The sequence below is a fragment of the Ambystoma mexicanum genome, chromosome 6q, assembly GCF_040938575.1.
Source record: "Ambystoma mexicanum isolate Mex_15411 chromosome 6q, UKY_AmexF1_1, whole genome shotgun sequence".
NCBI lineage: Eukaryota > Metazoa > Chordata > Amphibia > Caudata > Ambystomatidae > Ambystoma > Ambystoma mexicanum.
In genome coordinates, this window is record NC_090937.1 from 852,473,040 (window position 1) to 852,491,577 (window position 18,538).

The following is an 18,538-nucleotide window of genomic DNA, read 5'->3' on the forward strand; positions in this document are numbered from 1 at the left end:
TGATTAAGGAGGGGTTGGAGAGTGCTCCTTCCCCCAAGCCAGTCAGAGTGACTGACTACGTGATAGGTCTCCGAAGGAGAATGTCGCACATGATGACGGAAGCAAGTAATAACTTGAAAGCTGGACAAGCATTGGTCAAGCACTGGCATGATCAAAAGGCTAACATGGTTGAGTTCACTCAAGACCAGCTAGTTCTCGTTATGATCCCAACAAGGCAGAGGGCCTTGCAAGACAAATGGATGGGACCCTTCAGAGTTGTGGGTAAAGTCGGAGAGGTCAACTATCTGGTGGACTTGGGCAATCCCAAGGTGGCTCCGACAGTCTTCCACACCAACCGACTCAAAGCGTATGTCTCGAGACCTGATGTAGGAGCGTTGCTTCTAGCATCATCAGAGGAAGAAGAAGAGAGTGAACCTCTACCTGACCTCCTCAGAGGCAAACCTTTAGACGAAAAAATTGAAGGAGTAAATCTCTCTTCAAATCTGACACCTGAGCAACAAGAAGAGTGCAAATCTATGTTGAATCAGTTTGCCTCTCTCTTCTCACTTTCACCAGGCTTGACCCCTTGGGGCCAGCATGACATACTCACTGGTGACTGTCTGCCAGTCAAAAGCAAAGGATACAGAATGTCAGAAAATGTACAAACCCACATCAAAGGTGAGGTCAGCAAGATGCTTGATCTCGGGGTAATAGAACCCTCTACTAGTCCATGGTCTAGCCCAGTTGTGTTAGTACCAAAGGCAGGATCTAAAGAACTTAGATTCTGCGTGGATTATAGAGCTCTTAATGCAGTCACCAAGACTGATGCCCACCCTTTGCCAAGAACAGATGAGTTGGTGGATAAACTTGGTTCAGCCAAGTTCCTCAGCACATTTGACTTGACGTCAGGCTATTGGCAAATAGCCCTGACAGACCATGCCAAGGAGAAAACTGCATTTTCTACCCCCGTTGGCTTATACCAGTTTAAGATGATGCCTTTCGGATTGAAAAATGCACCTGCTACATTTCAACGGATGGTAAACCAGGTTCTGAATCGGATGGAGGACTTCTGCATGGCATACTTGGATGACATAGCAGTGTTCAGAAATTCCTGGGAAGAACATGTAACCCACCTAAGAGATGTTTTGCAGGCTCTTGGACGAGCCAATCTGACCATAAAGGCGAGTAAATGCCAAATTGGACAGAGTAAGGTAGTCTATCTTGGACATGAGGTAGGAGGTGGAGAAATAAGGCCTTTGCTCAGTAAGATTGAAGCTGTGCAAAATTGGACAACACCTACTACTCAGACCAAAGTGAGAGCCTTCTTAGGTCTCACTGGGTATTACAGGAATTTCATTGAGAACTATGGGACCATAGCTTCTCCTCTGAATGTCATCTCCTCTCCAAAATTTCCTAAAAAGCTTAGATGGAACGAGGAGTGCAATCAGGCGTTTGAAAACCTGAAAAAGGCTCTTTGCCAAGCCCCAGTACTCAGAGCTCCTGATTACCACCAAACTTTCATTGTGCAGACAGATGCTTCTAATGTAGGAATAGGTGCCATACTCAGTCAACTGGATGGGAAAGGTAGGGAGCACCCCGTTTGCTTCATCAGCCGCAAGCTGAAGGATCCTGAAACAAGGTGGGCAACAATCGAAAGAGAATGCTTTGCTATCGTGTGGGCTCTGAAGAAGTTTAGGCCATACCTGTATGGTTTTACTTTTGTCATTCAGACTGACCGCCAACCCTTGAGATGGTTAATGCAAATGAAAGGGGAAAACCCAAAACTACTGAGATGGTCAATTTGCCTGCAAGGGTTTGATTTCACCATTGAGCACAGGTCAGGGTGTCACCACCAAAATGCTGATGGTCTCTCTAGGATGTATGTCATCGACTAGAGGTATGAGATTCATCCAGGAGTGGATTAAATCCTCCTGTCCCTTAGTCTGGGGGGCGAGTGTTAGGGAGAATTCTCTGTTTAGGCTGAATTTCCTAACCTAGTGAGTCCCCCAGCAGCTTTGCTGGATTTCTGGAGTTTGTTTTGGTCCATCCTGCCAAGGGTGAGACTCTTTTCTCCCCCTCTTGGACATGAATGTGGTTGATTCCTGTGAATGTCAATGTGTTCTATGGGCTATGGGGTCTTTTACTCCATAGGGTCTCATGTGTTTTACTATGTGTGTTACACCGCACCCTCCATGCCGTAACACTGGGGCATCCTAGAGGATCCCCACCATAGACGCCATACCCTGGGACTGACTACTGTCTCCCAGGGCATATAAAGTCACCATTGGCTTTACTAGACCTAAATGTACTAACAGAACTAGTACAAACCATCCTATTGTGGACGTACTAGTAGGGGGAATTCGATTACCCCTGGGTCTGTTATTCGAGGGGGCACTGTCCCGTCCCCCCTCGTCGAGTTTTGGCTGGTGGCAGTGGAAACTACTTGTTATATTCGACCCCGAATATAACTCTATGGGATTCTTCCCATTGTTGGAGGCTAATACTTTTTCCCGTTAGTCTCTAACATACCGCCGGTTTATTTGTCTTAAATAAATCTACCGGTATATTCTGCCAGAACTCGGTTTTTAAAATGGCGTCTGTGTTCACCTCTGTAGCTCCGAACCAAAGGTTGAGCCCTTTGTTCCACTTTTGGCGGGCTTCTACACAGAAGCCCTCCAGAGTGGTGCCATTCTTTCTGGGTACCACAGGGGGTGTGGGAGGGGGTTTAGGCACCCTGGACTGAGTTGCCTTGCCAACTCAAGTCGCACTCTGGTGTGATTGGCCTAAGTGGTGAGCCACCCCGCTCACCACTTAGTGTTTTTTGATTGACAGCTAGGCTGAATGAATGGGGGTTCGCTGCATAAAAGCAGGGCTTTTGGGACTGGATCTTCAGAAGTCGCCACAGGACCTAAAGAATCCGACGAGGGTAAAGCTGAGCCGACCTGCAACGACGACACCTCCGGTGGAGCCCTGCTGAACCGACTCACCACTTCCCAACGACAGAGGAGATCTCCCTGCCGGAGAGTCTTCTCCCCCTGACTGGTGGGAACAACCAGTCCCTTTGCTTTTTCTTCGCTTCCAGGGTGTAGTGGTTGAATTTCCCGTGCTGAGCACCCCGGCAACCGGATAGCCACTAGCCCATACCGCGACCAAAAGGTGGTGCCTTGTGACGGAGCGCTCCACGGCTGGTCTCTTCCCTGGTGGTGCAACGATCTTCAACTTTCCTTCGACGACGAGATCATCTCATCTCTTGGCATAGCCCCGACTTGCATCCACCACCAGGAACAACTGCCCCCGCCGGAGCTGTCTCTTCACTTACAAGGTACCGTGTCCGCCTGGCTTCCATTGTGACGGTTAGCGTGAGGTGTCTTAAATCCTTACCTTTCCATTGGGTCGCCTCCAGACCTTCTTAACCTTTTGTTCTAAACTGGTCCAACCTTTCTGTGACAATTTGCTACAAAGACTCGAAGAGCGTTTCCACTGTGATACTTGTTGGGACATATCGCCTTGCCTCTCTCTGAGTGGGCCTGGCCTCTGAACTTTGTAATCCACAGTAGACCCTGCCTTACGGGCCTTGCATTTGCTTCGTATAAGTGTTGGTACCGAGTTAGTTTCATACCCTGCCTTTTCTCTCCCGTTCTAACGAATATTAGAGTGCCATCTAGGTTATAGCATTCACCTCTGTCTGCAAATAAGTGGTGCCGTTGAACCTAGACTTGTCGAAATATTGTTAGGGGATTGATACTTATAGTAATTGTAATTGAAGTTGTTTGCCGGATTAATGCCAGTGTGTTTTCATAGATGTGTCCTTAAAATAAATACTTAGATATCTTTACACCCAAGCTCTGTTCCGTGTCTGCTTGTTCTACTGTGTAAATTGCCCTACTTTGTATACTCCACATACTGCTTAACTCTTCTTGAGAGAGGTCTGACTGCTCAGCCACAGCTACCAGGAGAATCTGTGTGGTACAGACTGCTACCAAGTGGGTTTACTGCATACACCTTTAGGCCTAAATCTTTTGCAGTGGTCCCAGAGGGAACTGCACAGGTTTCTGCTTAACAGAGATATAGGATGAAAATTTGAAACAAGAAGAGGATTAGCCATAGGTTTTTCCAGAATAGGAATAATAATTGTATGTTTGAGGGAAAAGTGGAAGTAGAAAGACAGATATTGAAGAAAGAAGCAAGAAATGGTACAAGGAGCGGATAGATTTTAGGAATAAGCACAGAAGGAATAGAATCAGTAGGTGCAGCAGTCGGGTGGGCTTTAGCCAATAAGAGAGCCACATCAGAATCAGAGACAGGAGCAAAGTTGGAAATAATATTAGAAGGGGTAGGAAAGGATAAAGGAGAAGAACTATAAGTGCGAAATCAGATGCTGATAGAGATAAGTTAATAGAAAGATCAGGCGTGGGGGGGGGAGAAGCCAAGTTAAAGTTTGGAAAAGCTGCCGAGGGTGAGCAGATTAACTATGAAGAAGATCAGAAAAATAAGTACGTTTGGCAGACTTAAGACAGTCATCATAGAGGGCGTGATAAGAGAAGTAGGCAGAATGGTTAGCAGGAGAACAGAGTTTGCGCCAGCGCCTTTCAAGAAAACGTTGCATAGAACAAAGATGAGAGGAAAGCCAGGGTTGAGCAGGTTTCTAAGTAGGTTGGAAAGACAAGAGAGGATAACGTTGATCAAGACTTGAGGCAAGAGACGAAGAAAGAGTGGACGTAGCTTTGTCCGCAGTAAGAGTTGAAACATTTGTAAGGGATGGGAGAGAATTTATGCAAGTATCATAGAAGAGTGAGGAATTAAAGTTGCGTGGATCGCACCTAAATAACGTATTGGACGAGGAAGATGCAGGGGAACTGAGAGGAGTAAACGGGAGAAGAGATACAGAGAGTAGAGAATGATCAGATACATAAACAGGTAGAGCAGATATAGATAAGGCAGTAAAAGTCGAGATAGGAACCAAGTCAAGGGTAGAACCAGAAGCATGGATAGGAGAAGTAGAGAGTGGGGAAAGTAAATATGAGTCAAGTAGAGAAAGAAAAGGAGAGGCTAAATGAGTAGAAGAGAGATGCAGATTAAAATCTCCAAGTAAAACAAGTGGAGTATGACTAGGTAGAATGTGACCAAGAAGATGGTCAATGTCCTCACAGAATGACTCAAGTGGGCCAGGTGGACGATAGACAATCAGATAGGAAATGGCATGTGGAACAGTAAAAATCTTATAAATAAACTCAAAAGAAGAATAGTCCGGTATAGGCACAGGAGAAGGGATAGAAAGATAAGTAGAACGATAGAGTATACCAACGCCACCACCACGACCATTGGCACGGAACATGGGTGAAAGACGACAAAGAAGAAGTAAGGGAAGCAGCTACAGTTGAATTGTGTGGAAGGATCCAGGTTTCGGTGATACAAAAGAAATGAAAATGCAATTGTAAAAAGAGGTCCAGGACTGCAGAGGTCTTATTGCAGAGTGATCTTGTGTTCCATAAGCTGAGGGCCATGCAAGTAGAGGTATCAGTAGGTTGGGGATAGATGAGATTGGGATTTTTACATGGATCTGTAGATCGGCAGTTTGATTGAGAGTTATCAGAAAGCGAACAGGTATGTATTGAAATGGTCATTAAGAGTAAAAACAGTACCTGAAAGATGATCAGGACAACGGGAAATGGTTACCACAGAGGTGCTGGGAAGAACAGTTAGGCCGTACGCGACATATCTATCAGGTCATTTGCTGCGGACCAGCCATGGACAGCTGCAGACAGCTACGTCTCACTTAGCCTCACTTCACTGCGGCTTTGCCTGAAGGCGAGTTGTTCAAGCCGTGGCGAGTGGGGTGAGAGCGAGGCAGGTGGGCGAGGCCTCTTGTTGATGATGGTTGCCTGGCAACAACCAAAGTGATCCTGAGGAAATGCAGGCAGACGGGGCACACTGATTTAAGACGCTGTGCTCCTGCACAAGCGGAGTGGCCTGGCCCTCACACGCCGAGGTGCTGGTGGAAAGGCCCAAACAGTCCTGAAAGGAGCAAATGCAACCCCCACAGCTGCAGAGATTTAACTGCACACTTGTACCCTCTTTGCCACGGCTTTGCTTGGAGGCAGGTATTTCAAGCCACGGCGAGTGTGGTGAGAGTGAGGCAGGTGGGCGTGGCCTCTTGATGTTGATGATGGTTGCCTGGCAACAACCAACATGATCCTTGAGGAAATGCAGGCAGGCAGGGCACACTGATGTAGAACGCTGTGCTCCTGCACAAGCGGAGTGGCCTGGCCCTCGCACACCGAGGTGCTGAGGAAACAGTTTATGCCATAGACCAAGAGATATCATCTGGATCATTTGAAAAACACCCTGTTTTTCGAGAGGAACTAGGCAGTTTAAAGAATTTTAAACACAAAATTTGCATGCGAAGTGATGCCATTCCTGTTGTACAGAAAGTGAGACCAGTTAATTTGGCAATTAGCACTGCAGTGAAGGAGGAACTCAAGGAAATGGAAGCCGAGGGTGTGATAGAGAGGGTAGAATCTTCTGAATGGGTCTCACCATTGGTCATAGTTCACAAACTTAATGGCAAACTTAGGTTATGTATAGACCTTAGAAGTGTGAACAAATGTGTGATTCCAGACAGACATCCTTTGCCTAACATAGCAGAAATGCTTTGCATTATTAAGGGTGACAAAACGATGAGTACTCTGGATTAGAAATCTGCATATCATCAAATTGTGTTGCATCCTTTTTCTCGAAATGTTACGCCCTTCATTACCACTGAAGGTTTATTTCAATGTAAGAGAATGCCTTTTGGGCTCATATCTGGAGCTGTTGTTTTTCAGCGTGTAATGTATCAATTATTTAATCACATGCCAGGGGTATTTGGTTTCCAAGATGACGTATTGGTTTATGGAAGGAATCAAGAAGAACATGATTTTAGGATTTGCAAGGTTTTAGACAAATTCAAGGAAGCTGGTTTGATGATTAGTAGGAACAAATGCAAGTTTAACTGATCCACCATACAATATTTGGGGCATGAGATTTCCGATAAGTGTATCAGGCCCAAGGAGGATTTAGTGAACACCATTCTTAATTTTCCCAGTCCTGATAGCAAGGATAAAGTAATTTCGTTCTTAGGCATGTCTGAATATTACACCAAGTTTATACCTGAGTTAGCGAGTAAAACCTTTCACATGAGGAAGTTGGTGCATAAGGGAGTAAGGTTTAGCTGGGATGATCAATGTGAACTTGAATTTGGCAGGATAAAGATGGATTTGAACAATACGCCCACCTTACGTGGCTCTGCATCTCACTCTTGGAGTCGCCTGCACCATCACTTAGCCTGAGGCTCTACTCATTGGCTCCTGTTAGAACTTCCCTCCTGGGCCCTCCTCCAGCACCTCTACACTCCTCTGCTCCCCCACCTTCCTTCCATCCCTATCTGCTGCACTTCTCCTCACTGCATTTGCATGGCCGAATCACCGTCTTGGTCCAAGGCCCTCAGGTCAACCTCCTGTTTGATAGATGCTTCCTGCACCTTATCAATCTACTCTCCTCTCCAGCTATCCCTTCTCTCCATTCTTCGGCTACCTTGCCTCCACCTGCCACCACTAGACTGGTGCCCTCTTCCTCCTCCTCGGCTACCTTGCCCTCTTCTCCTACCTCCTCTGCCCTCCCACTGGCTCCTTCTACACCTCCACAGGTAGTACCTCTGATTTGTATTCCACCCAGGAAGTCTTTCAAGGATGGGAACCTTCTCCACCTCGCCACTCTTAACTCTCACTCAGACACTCCTCTGACATCTGCCACACCATGATGTCCTTGGTCACACCGAAACATGGTTCACGGCAAGCTCTGTCACAAGGTTTGACACTCTCCTTCCTGATGGCTACAAGATTATCTCTCTGCCCAGATTCAACTGTTCCACTGAAGGTGTAGCCCTGATCTTCCCAGAGTGGATTCCTGCCTCTATCATCCATATGCACTCCTACTCCTCCTTTGAATGCCTGGTCTGTAGGCTTTCTCTCTCTCCTGGCCACTCTCTCACAGTGGCTACTACCTACCGGCCACCTGGTCAGATCTCCCCCTTCCTCTCTGAGTGGGCGGACCTCTCTTCCTGCCTCCTGGCCTCAACCACTCGACTCCTCCTCATTGGTGATTTCAACATCCACCTGGATACTTCCTTTGCTGCCACTGCACTCTTTTGCAACCTTTGTGACTCTCTCTCTCTCTCTATTCTTCCCTCTGGCCCGACTCACTGTGCAAGGCACACTCTCGATGTTATGATCTCCTCAGACCTCCCCCTCTCTAGCCCTCTAATCACTTCTCTCTCCTGGAGTGACCACTTTCTCCTCTCCTCTCATCTCTCCCTCTCCACCCCTCAGGCCAAGCCTACACCTACACTGCCACACACCTTCTCAGTCACTCGACCGATTAAGTGTGAGTCAGTTGAGGCGTTTGTTGTTTCTTTCTCTCCCCCTCCTGCACCTCTGGCTGACTCACACCCTGACACAGTCCTTTCCATGCTCCACTCTGCTATCTCTGATTGAATCGATGCACTTGCGCCTGTCATGAGGATCTGCATGAAGCCTAAAGCCAAGTGCAACTCCTAGTGTGACTCAGATCTTGTCACCCTTAAATGCAAGTTTAGGGTGACTGAGAGGAAATGGTTGGCATCTTGTACATCCTCTGACAAACTGGCCTGCCGCCCACTCCAAAGGCAATACTGACTCTCTGTCCTCACTAAGAAGAGAGCTCACATCCAAGCACACATTTCTGCGGCATCTGATAACTCGGCTGAACTCTTTAAAATCTGCAAGGAGCTGGCCAATCCTGCCGCAGTCTCTACCTCTCCTGCTCCTTCCCAAGCCCTCTGTATGGCCCTGGCTGCTCACTTCATCTCTAAAACCCAGGACATTCTTTCCACCCTCTCAGCTTCTCTTGCTTCTCCCTCCAGTCTCCCCTTTTCCTCTGGCCCCCGTGCCACCACCCCCTCCCTTCTCTGCCTTTCCTCTCTTCTCCCCTCATGAGGTTTCTAGACAAGTCCAATCTATGAAACCTTCATCAAAACAGGTTCTTCCCTGTTCTTCCAAAACCATCAAGGACCACATTTACACCCTTGCTCCAGCCTTGGATGACTTCTGCAGCCACTCTTTCACCTCTGGAACCTTTCCTCCCCCCCTGAAGCACTCTCTTGTGCACCCTCTTCTCAAGAAACCCTCAGCTAACCCCTCCCTTCCGGCTATTTGTCGCCATATCGCTATCACTCCCTTCCTGGGTAAACTCCTGGAAAAGCTGCCCATTTCCCAGCTTAATCTTCACACTGAATTTGTTGTTTGTCTCCATGACCATCAGTCTGGCTTCAGAGTAGCCTCAAAAACAGAAACTGCTCTCCTGATCATCCGTGAAGACCTGCTCTCTAACATTGATTCTAATCTCCCCTCTTTCCTCATCCTACTTGATCCCTCCTCTGACTTTGACACGGTCAACCATGCCATCCTGCTCAACCGGTTCCATGATAACCTGGGTAACACTGACCAGACTCTGGCCTGGCTGACTTCTTTCCTCTCTGACTGACCCTCCCATGTCCAACTTGGGTCCTTCCTTCCCTCCATCTCTCTCTCCACCTGCGGTGTTCCTCAGGGGTCTGCGCCGCCAATGATCTCTGCCTTAATGCCAGCAAGACGGAGATCCTCCTCATCAGCACACCTGCACCCCTCTTTTCCCTCACTCTCTGGCCGGCCTCCCTTGGCCCTCTTCCTGCTCCCACCTGTGAGGGCAAAAACCTCTGGGTAATCTTCAGACTCCACACTCTCCTTCTCTCCTCACATCTTTGATGTCTCTAAGAAGTCAAACTATCAACTGTACCTCCTCACAGGTATTCGTCCTTTCCTCTCCTTCCCTCAGAAGCTCTCTGTTTCTAGAGCTCTGGGCCTCTCTAGGCTTTACTATTGTAACAGCCTCTTCTTAAATCTGCCCGCCTCTACTCTCCGTCCTCTGCAACTTATCCAGAACAAGACTGCAAGACTTGTCCTTGGCCTCCAGCAATGAAATCTCTCCATTGGCTCCAAGTGGCTGCAACGATCAAGTTCAAGATCCGTTGCATTGTCCACAAGGCCTTCTGGGGCCTTGGACCAAAATATCTCCAGCTTTTCCTTCTGAAGTATCTTCGTACTCAAGCTCTTCGCTCCTCTGCCTCCAACTCCTTGACGGTCAGTTGCTTTTCCAAGCAACGAGTTGGGGGCAGATCTCTCTCTTCGGCTGGCGCCTCCCTCTGGAACAGCCTCCCAGCCTCTCTGAAACTTGACCAGAACCATCTCTGCTTCCGGAAGCAGCTCAAGACTTTCCTCTTTGCCTCTGCCTACTTGCTACCTCTTCCCTGCTGATCTCCTGTCTGATACTACACTGGTTACCTGGCTACCCGGCTACCCTCTGAACCACAGACCCAGGTCCCTGCCCTCCCAGTTGCACACCTGCACTGCCTCCTGGGAACCCTGCACTGGAGCTGCATCTGCAACCCTACAGTCCCTCTACCTGCACTATCTAACACTTGTGTCTGCACTTAACCCCTGCACTGTTACCTGCTGGCCTCACTTCTTGTTTTTCGATGTTTACATCTTGTGTCCTGCACTTGCTCCTTCTCCCCTTCCCCCTGCACTTTTCCCCTTTCCTCTCCCCTGCACCTGCACGATCTCAATGTAACTGGGCCTAGTAAGATCGTTGTCTTGTCTTCCTTTGTTCCCCTCCCCGTGCCTCTCGGTGCCTTGAAACACTTGTGTACAGGCACGCTATAAATGAAACATCATATCATATAATTCGACAAGGCCTAGTAGGACCATTAATGTATATTTACTCTTTTTGCCATTGTTTTCTGTTTCCCCTGTGCCCTTCCCATTTAGCCTTGTGGCGCTTTGAAATGCAATTCTGTTGTTTAGGCGCTTTACAAGTGCTCAATAAAATAAATAAATAACTTACTTTTGCAATTGAAAGCTAACACTTAGCTAGACTTACCCTCCAACTGCCACTTACTATGCTTCCTGAAATATCTTGCCCTACCGTACACTGGTGCACTGCTTATCTAGGGTGAGGGGATAGAGAAAGAGACTACCACTAAACTTTTTGGAAGACACATTTCTAGAAATAATTAATTGGCCATAATAGCAACTAATGCATGAACATGATAAAATCCAGAAAAGCAAGCCGGTAATAGGAGCACAGAAGCAAGTCAATGGGCCTCATCACGAGGTTGGAGGTAGTCGCCTTGACTACCTCCAATACCGGTACCGTGTCCAGTCCCGTTCAATGGGGACTTACCGGTCTATTCCGAACTCTGCGGGACCGGTAAATCCCCAATGAAAAAGCCATTCCCCATTCCCATTTTAGCCCCCATAGGGCTCAATGGGAAGGTGCTAATAACGGTACCACAAATTGCGTTACCGTTATTAGCTCTGAAGTCCCTTAACGGGTCCCTTCCATAACGCTTGGTAAAACCAGGCGTTATGGAAGGGACCCGCTAAGGGACCTCGTAGTAGGGGGGTAAGGGATTACCGGCACCGGTGCCCGTACTGATGCCGGTAATCCCTTACCACCCACCTCGTAATGAGGCCCAATGTAAGTTTTCTTTTTCCCTTCTCGTCTGCTCACTAAAATTTCAAATTTAAAACCAATAATTGCCAACATAGTGTTTAATCCCTAATTAGACATCCCTAATATCTATGGTTGACCGGTTTCAGTGGGTTTTCTCATTTCTTTTCTCCCACATTCTCCACGACCCAATACACACTATCACTTCTTTTGCCAAGAGTCACTGGCGGGCTTTGCAGAGCTGAATACACACCTTCCCCCACGTAATCTACCAACTCATTGATATTATCGCCTTCATTTCGGGTGAATGGCCATCTCACTATGTGACTACTTGATGTGCCGCATTCATGATGTCAGCATTTCCATAGGGGGTTAAGTGACAATCTCTGTTTCTGCTGCTGACTTAATCAAACGGTATGAGCTTTCAGTCTCATGCACCCCGCTACATCACTCCTGGAGATACAACGTTGTATCCTTTCATTGGAAAAGTACGTTAAATAGACCTGAACTTTTTTGTGTGTTCATACTTTGGGCTTTTGGTTCAGGCTCTGCAGCCCCCATTTGGTCCTAAGATGTGTTTACTGTTCTACTAACAGTGATATGACAGAAGATTTTAATAATATGCCCATGCATTTGGTCTGAATTCTTGCTCCAAATGTCAGGTCTTGCCATCTAAAACAATGGGTAGCATTGAAATGAAAATGTGTGGCATTATTTTCAATACTTAGTTTAAACTCAAAATATGTGTCAATGCCAATGCTTTAAGTGGGGTGAGAAATCAAGGATGGGCTCTAGTGAGGGGGTGTGGCCTAGTGATGGGCGTAGCCTGGCATGAGCATTGCATGCCAGTGCAAGGTGTGGAACTCCAAAAACATTTCAAAGTATTATTACATACCATCACCAATCTGCACACATTAACAATTAACTTATAAAATTGCATAAGTCTTTCGCTATTTTAAAACTTCGAAAGCAAATACGTTAATGCCCAAAGCTATCTTCTTAAGCTGCAAGAAGACAGATTTTAGCACTAACTGATAGGTTTTTCTATCTCGTTTGTGTTGCTGCTGTCCCATCACTCGCAGGATAGACTCAGTGGTCGAAGTGTAAAAAAATAAGAAAGTAGTGGAACAATGGTCCCTCTGTCCACAATCTTGTGTGCCCTCTCCTACCTGTCCCTCCCCATTCTCTAATTCAAACCCCATGCCTGGATTCTCCGTTTTCTCCATTAAACCCCACAATGTTGACAACAGTTCTTTCAAAACTGATTAAAAAAGTTAAAGAATATGCATAGAAATCACCACCATTAGTGTCATTGCCCCACACAGCATGTAGCTCCAATCACCCACCATTCGCACCTCTTAAGGGACTGTAGCCACACACACAAACACACACACACACACACCCACCCACACACACACACACACACACACACATACACGTTTTACCTACCTTGTGGGGACTATGTGTGGAAACCAGCCTTGTGGGGACTAACCTTTCCCAATGTTCTGGAAATGTGTTAATAGCAGAAATATATTCAGAAAAAATTCATAATACAGGATCCAACTTCAAATTTGCAAAAATACTTATTTTTAGTCGCGTGTTTGGTACCATCTTTGCGGGGACTTGAACGTGTGTTACCATCCTTATGGGGACTTACCACATTATTCTTATTTGGGATGGAATGTATAATGAGCAAATGAAAAAATGCTTACTTTATAGTACTTAGTATACAATATATTTTATATACAAGTACATTCCTGATATCTAGGCACCACAACAGATGGATTAGGATGTTTTTGAATGTGCAAGATGTTTAATTTGCATGTGAAACTTAAAGGCAGTTTGTTCTCGCAGTAAACACTATTATAAACACTAAAAAAACTTCCAGGAAAGAGAACTGTGGCACAGGAGATACCATGATTGACCCAGGATTACACTTTGTGATAAAAAAGGAAGCAGGATTTCAAATTCAAGTTTCATTCTTCCACAGGCACCATCTTCCCTATTTACACATCTCCTCTTTAGGAATGATGAGGTGTTGTTATCTACTTTTGGATCATGTTTAATATTAGTGAAGTTACCTTTCCAATAGAGATCATGTTTGATTATGGTCAATTTAAATTCTCCAAAGCAATTCTAAGTGATAATCATGATAAGGTCCCCACAGAGATGGTGTTCAATTATGACAATGGTATGGTCCCCACAGAGATGGTGTGTGATTATGATAACACCAAAGTCCCCACAGAGATGGTGTGTGATTACAATGATGTTAATGTCCCCACAAAGATGGTGTGTGATAAGAAAGAATGTTATTAAAGACACACAGAGGCCATGCAGAGGTCAACAAAAGATGGGAACTCAATCATTTCTGTCCAGTGTTAAACTCCCCGTTTGTCCTCATTTCTCATCTCCTATTGCCCACCTAAATGACTTACCTATCCTTTGCCTACTGCTTTACACTACACAAATATATCCATCTCACACATGACAGCCTTATGCATATTAATACCACATGAACCAGATAGAGGCATGCCAAAGTTCTAACCTCTATCCATTTTACTCATCCCCTAATCCAGTGGCTAATTCGGCATACTAGCACACTCATTTAATAGACCTTGGGCCCTCATCTCCATATAAATGAGAAATCCAAGTGCCACTTTCACAAACCATACTGAACCATACCAGCATTGGGCACTGAGGTAGGTACGGCCTCCACTTGTCAACACTGCAGGCTTTTCAGACGACTCCCCATCTAACCCACTAAGACCCCAACACCAGTTTCCTCTAGTAGAACCATGTGCAATAAAACCCCCAAAATGTCGAAGCTTCTCTATTAAAGACATTTCATTTTATTGGTTGTGTGTGATAATGATGTTGAAGTCCTCAAAGAGATGGTGTTTGAATATAATGATTTCAATGGCCCCACAAAGATGGTGTATGCATATTCAGATTTTTAAGTCCCCACAAAGATGGTGTACGATGATAATAACATTAACATCCTTTACAGAGATGGTATATGATAACAGTGATGATTATGTCCCCATGGAAATGGCATGTTGCTATAATGATTTTAAGTTTGTTACAGAGATGTGTGATAATGGTGATGATTAAGTCCCCAGAGAGATAGTGTGTGCCATAAAGGAGGGTGAAGACCCCACAGAGATGGTGTGTGATAATGGTAATGATTAAATCCCCACAAAGATGGTGTGCGATTAAAAATAGGTTGAAGTCCCCACAGAGATGATGTGTGATTATTGTGATGTTAGAGTTAAAGTCCCCATGGAGATGGTGCGTGATAATGGTGTGATTTTTTTTAAATTTATTTTTAAATTTATTTATAATGTGTGCCAGACCCGAAGGTATCAGGGCACAGAAGAAGCAAGAAGACTTTCAGCTTAGGTTACATAGTGGCATATAAAAAACAGGTCAGAATATACAGATGCATAATGTACACGATATAGCAGAAGCATAGATACATACGATACAAGAATAACACTATACAAACGGGACATAAATATATAGAGCACTCTGGTGTGTTATTATAACGATGTTAAAGTCCCCACAGAGATGGTGTATGATTACAATGAGGATGAAGACCCCACAGAGATGGTGTTTGAAGATAATGATGTTAAAGTCCCCACAGAGATGGTGTGTGATAACGATGATGATTATGTCCCCATAGAGATGGTGTGTGATTATAATGATGGAAAAGTCCCCACAGAGATGCTGTGTGATAAAAATGAGGCTGAAGACCCCCACAGAGATGGTGTTTGAATATAATGATGTTAAAATCCTCACAGAGATGGTGTTTGATTTTGATGATTAGAATGGCTCCACACAGATGGTGTATGTATATTCAGATTTTTAAGTCCCCACAAAGATGGTGTACGATGATAAAAACATTAATGTCCTTTATAGAGATGGCATATGATAATAGTGATGATTATGTCCCCATGGAGATGGCATGTGGGTATAATGATTTTAAGTTTGTTACAGAGATGTGTGATAACGGTGATGATTAAGTCCCCAAAGAGATAGTGTGTGTCATAAAGGAGGGTGAAGACCCCACAGAGATGGTGTGTAATAATGGTAATGATTAAGTCCCCACAAAGATAGTGTGCAATAAAAAATAGGTTGAAGTCCCCACAGAGATGGTGTTTGAATATACTGATCTTAAAGTCCCCACAGACGTGTGTGATTATTTTGATGTTAAAGTCCCCATGGATATGGTGTGTTATTATAATGATGTTAAAGTCCAGACAGAGATGGTGTATGATTAAAATGAGGCTGAATACCCCACAGAGATGGTGTTTGAAGATAACAATGTTAAAGTCCCCACAGAGCTGGTGTGTGATAACAATGATTATGTCCCCATAGAGATGGTGTGTGGTTATAATGATGTAAAAGTCCCCACAGAGATGCTGTGTGATAAAAATGAAGCTGAAGACCCCACAGAGATGGTGTTTGAATATAATGATGTTAATGTCCCCACAGAGATGGTGCATGATGGATGAGTATGTCCCCACAGAGCTGGTGTGTGATAACGATGATTATGTCTCCATAGAGATGGTGTGTGATTATAATGATGTAAAAGTCCCTACAGAGATGATGTGTGATAAAAATGAAGCTGAAGACCCCACAGAGATGGTGTTTGAATATAATGATGTTAATGTCCCCACAGAGATGGTGCATGATGGATGAGTATGTCCCCATAGAGATAGTTTGTGATTATAATGATGTAAAGGTCCCCACAGAGATACTCTTCCATAAAAATAAGGCTGAAGGCCCTACACAGATTGTGTTTGATAGGGGTGGTGTTAAAGTCTCAGAGATAGTGTCATAATGATGATGCTACCTTCCACACAGAGATGTGTGACAATTGTGATGTTAAAGTCAGTGATGATATGCACCAGCATAAATATATATATAATTGAAAATTGTATAACCTGGCTTATGCTATTTTCGTGGCTTCTTGGCATTATGCTCTGCAATAGAAGAAGGTGGGGGTTGGTGGCAGCAGAGTAAAAGGTGAGCTGCAGATTCTTAAGTGTGATTAGTACAGATTTGGATACATCGGTTTACTGTGAGATTGTGAAGTGAGGTTGTGAAATGGATACATGGGTCTTGCGTAGACATATGCGCCCAGGTGTGTTGTATTATATACTACTAGCAGGTGTACCCGTGCTTCGCACAGTAAATCCTACTTAAGTCCTAGTTTGAAGTTTATTTAATAAACTAAACCAATGCTTCTTTGAAGACAAAATTGCTAGTGTTTCCTGTAGGAGCTAGTGTGAACAATTTGTCTTTGTTTCCAACTCTGGACCAAGCCACATAAAGCTGACCATTAAAACAGCATGAGTCACATAAATCGATTCCAGCTACTTTGAGTTGGAGCATTGAGATTGCACAGCAACATTATTGGTGTCCTGATCTACAGCCGAAGCAGCAGCGACCTCAACATAAGTGCTGTCCCCGTTTAGGGCTGAAGTGTGTAAGATTGAAGTGCTGTACCTGTACGTGTACGACTGAAACATGCACGCTTTGTACTGTTGAGATGGCATACATTCATCAGCTTCCATGCGAAATGAAGTTCCTGTAATTATCATGATAGATTTGCCATGATGTGACTGACAATGTCATTGGGGACACTATAGAAGAGTCATGCACCATTTCCTGTCACCCGCATTACTACAAAAGCACTGTTTTGTGTCAACCGCATGACTTCAAAAGTGAGTGACGCTAATGTCAGCTAGAATGCTGATAGTGTGGAAAGTTTGGAACAATGAACTGCTGAAGTTTTCATGAACTGCTGAACTTTAGCAACAATGAACGTAGAACTACAGCGGAACTATGGTGCAGAGAGCTATATGATGGGGGAAAGCATTGCACATTGCTTAAAAAAATCTGAAAAAGGTCTATTTTATATGTGTTACATTGTCTACACCATGGAACCCTACCCACATGCCAAATTTCAGGTTGGTAGCATGTTGGGAAGTATGCTGAACATTTCGAACAGACACACATACATATCCACAAACTTCCATTTTATATATATGGGAATATGGGATACATTACTCACCGTAATCGTATTTCTGGTGCTTGTATCTGCTTAGATTCACATGCTCTGCATAGTCCAACATCTAGTGGAAGTTGCATAGTATCACAAGATTTGTTTTCAAAACTCAAAAATGGACGTTGACAGGCTGTGTTAATAATACTATCCCTAGTGTGACCTGTACTGTACACATGGTCCTTCACGCATCGATGTCCCTCAGATTGTTTATTTCTGACATGAGGTTGCATGAAGTGTAGCGTGAGTACAGATGTAATGAAGCAGAAACAGTGATAGCCCAGAAAACATCTGTGTGTCTTCTACTCCAGAAGGGGAGGAAGGGTGGGCACGTTCATCTAAGCAGATAAAAGCACAGAAATACAATTACAGTGATTAATGTATCCCTTCTGGAGCTTGTGGATCTGCTTAGATCACATGTTCTGCATAGATTACCGAGCAGTATCTGGAGAAAGAGGTGGGAAGTGAGAAGGTACAGCAGCAAAGAGATGTTTTCGGACACCTTATCCCACCTGTAAATCTGCTTTAGAGTGTGTGTTAATGCAATAATGCTGTGGGAACGTATGGATGGAACTCAATGTAGCAGCTTTGCAAATGGCGTCTAGAGGGATGTTTGCAATGAAAGCTAGGGTAGCTACTATACCTCTGGTAGATTGAGCCCTTGGTGTGAAAGGTAAGACTTTCCTGGATAGGGAATAGCAGAGCTGTATGCACTTGACAATCCATCTGGAGATGGCGTTCTTTGACATGTGTATTTCATCAAAAGAAGGGACGTATACATACTTATTGACATGGACTGTTATCTTCAAAACTCTGGAAACACTGACATATACAACCACTCAACAAATGTGGGCTGTATGAAACCTAAACAATGGCATATATCAAAAAACAAGGAAATGTATCCTTAAAATTTCATCTTTTAAT

At 44.8% G+C, this 18,538-nt stretch overlaps 1 protein-coding gene across 1 annotated transcript in view; it reads left to right on the forward strand.

The window, feature by feature from the left end:
- SMIM31 (small integral membrane protein 31) overlaps nt 1-18,538 on the forward strand; it is a 188,039-nt gene that overhangs the window by 59,974 nt on the left and 109,527 nt on the right. The window lies entirely within an intron of this gene.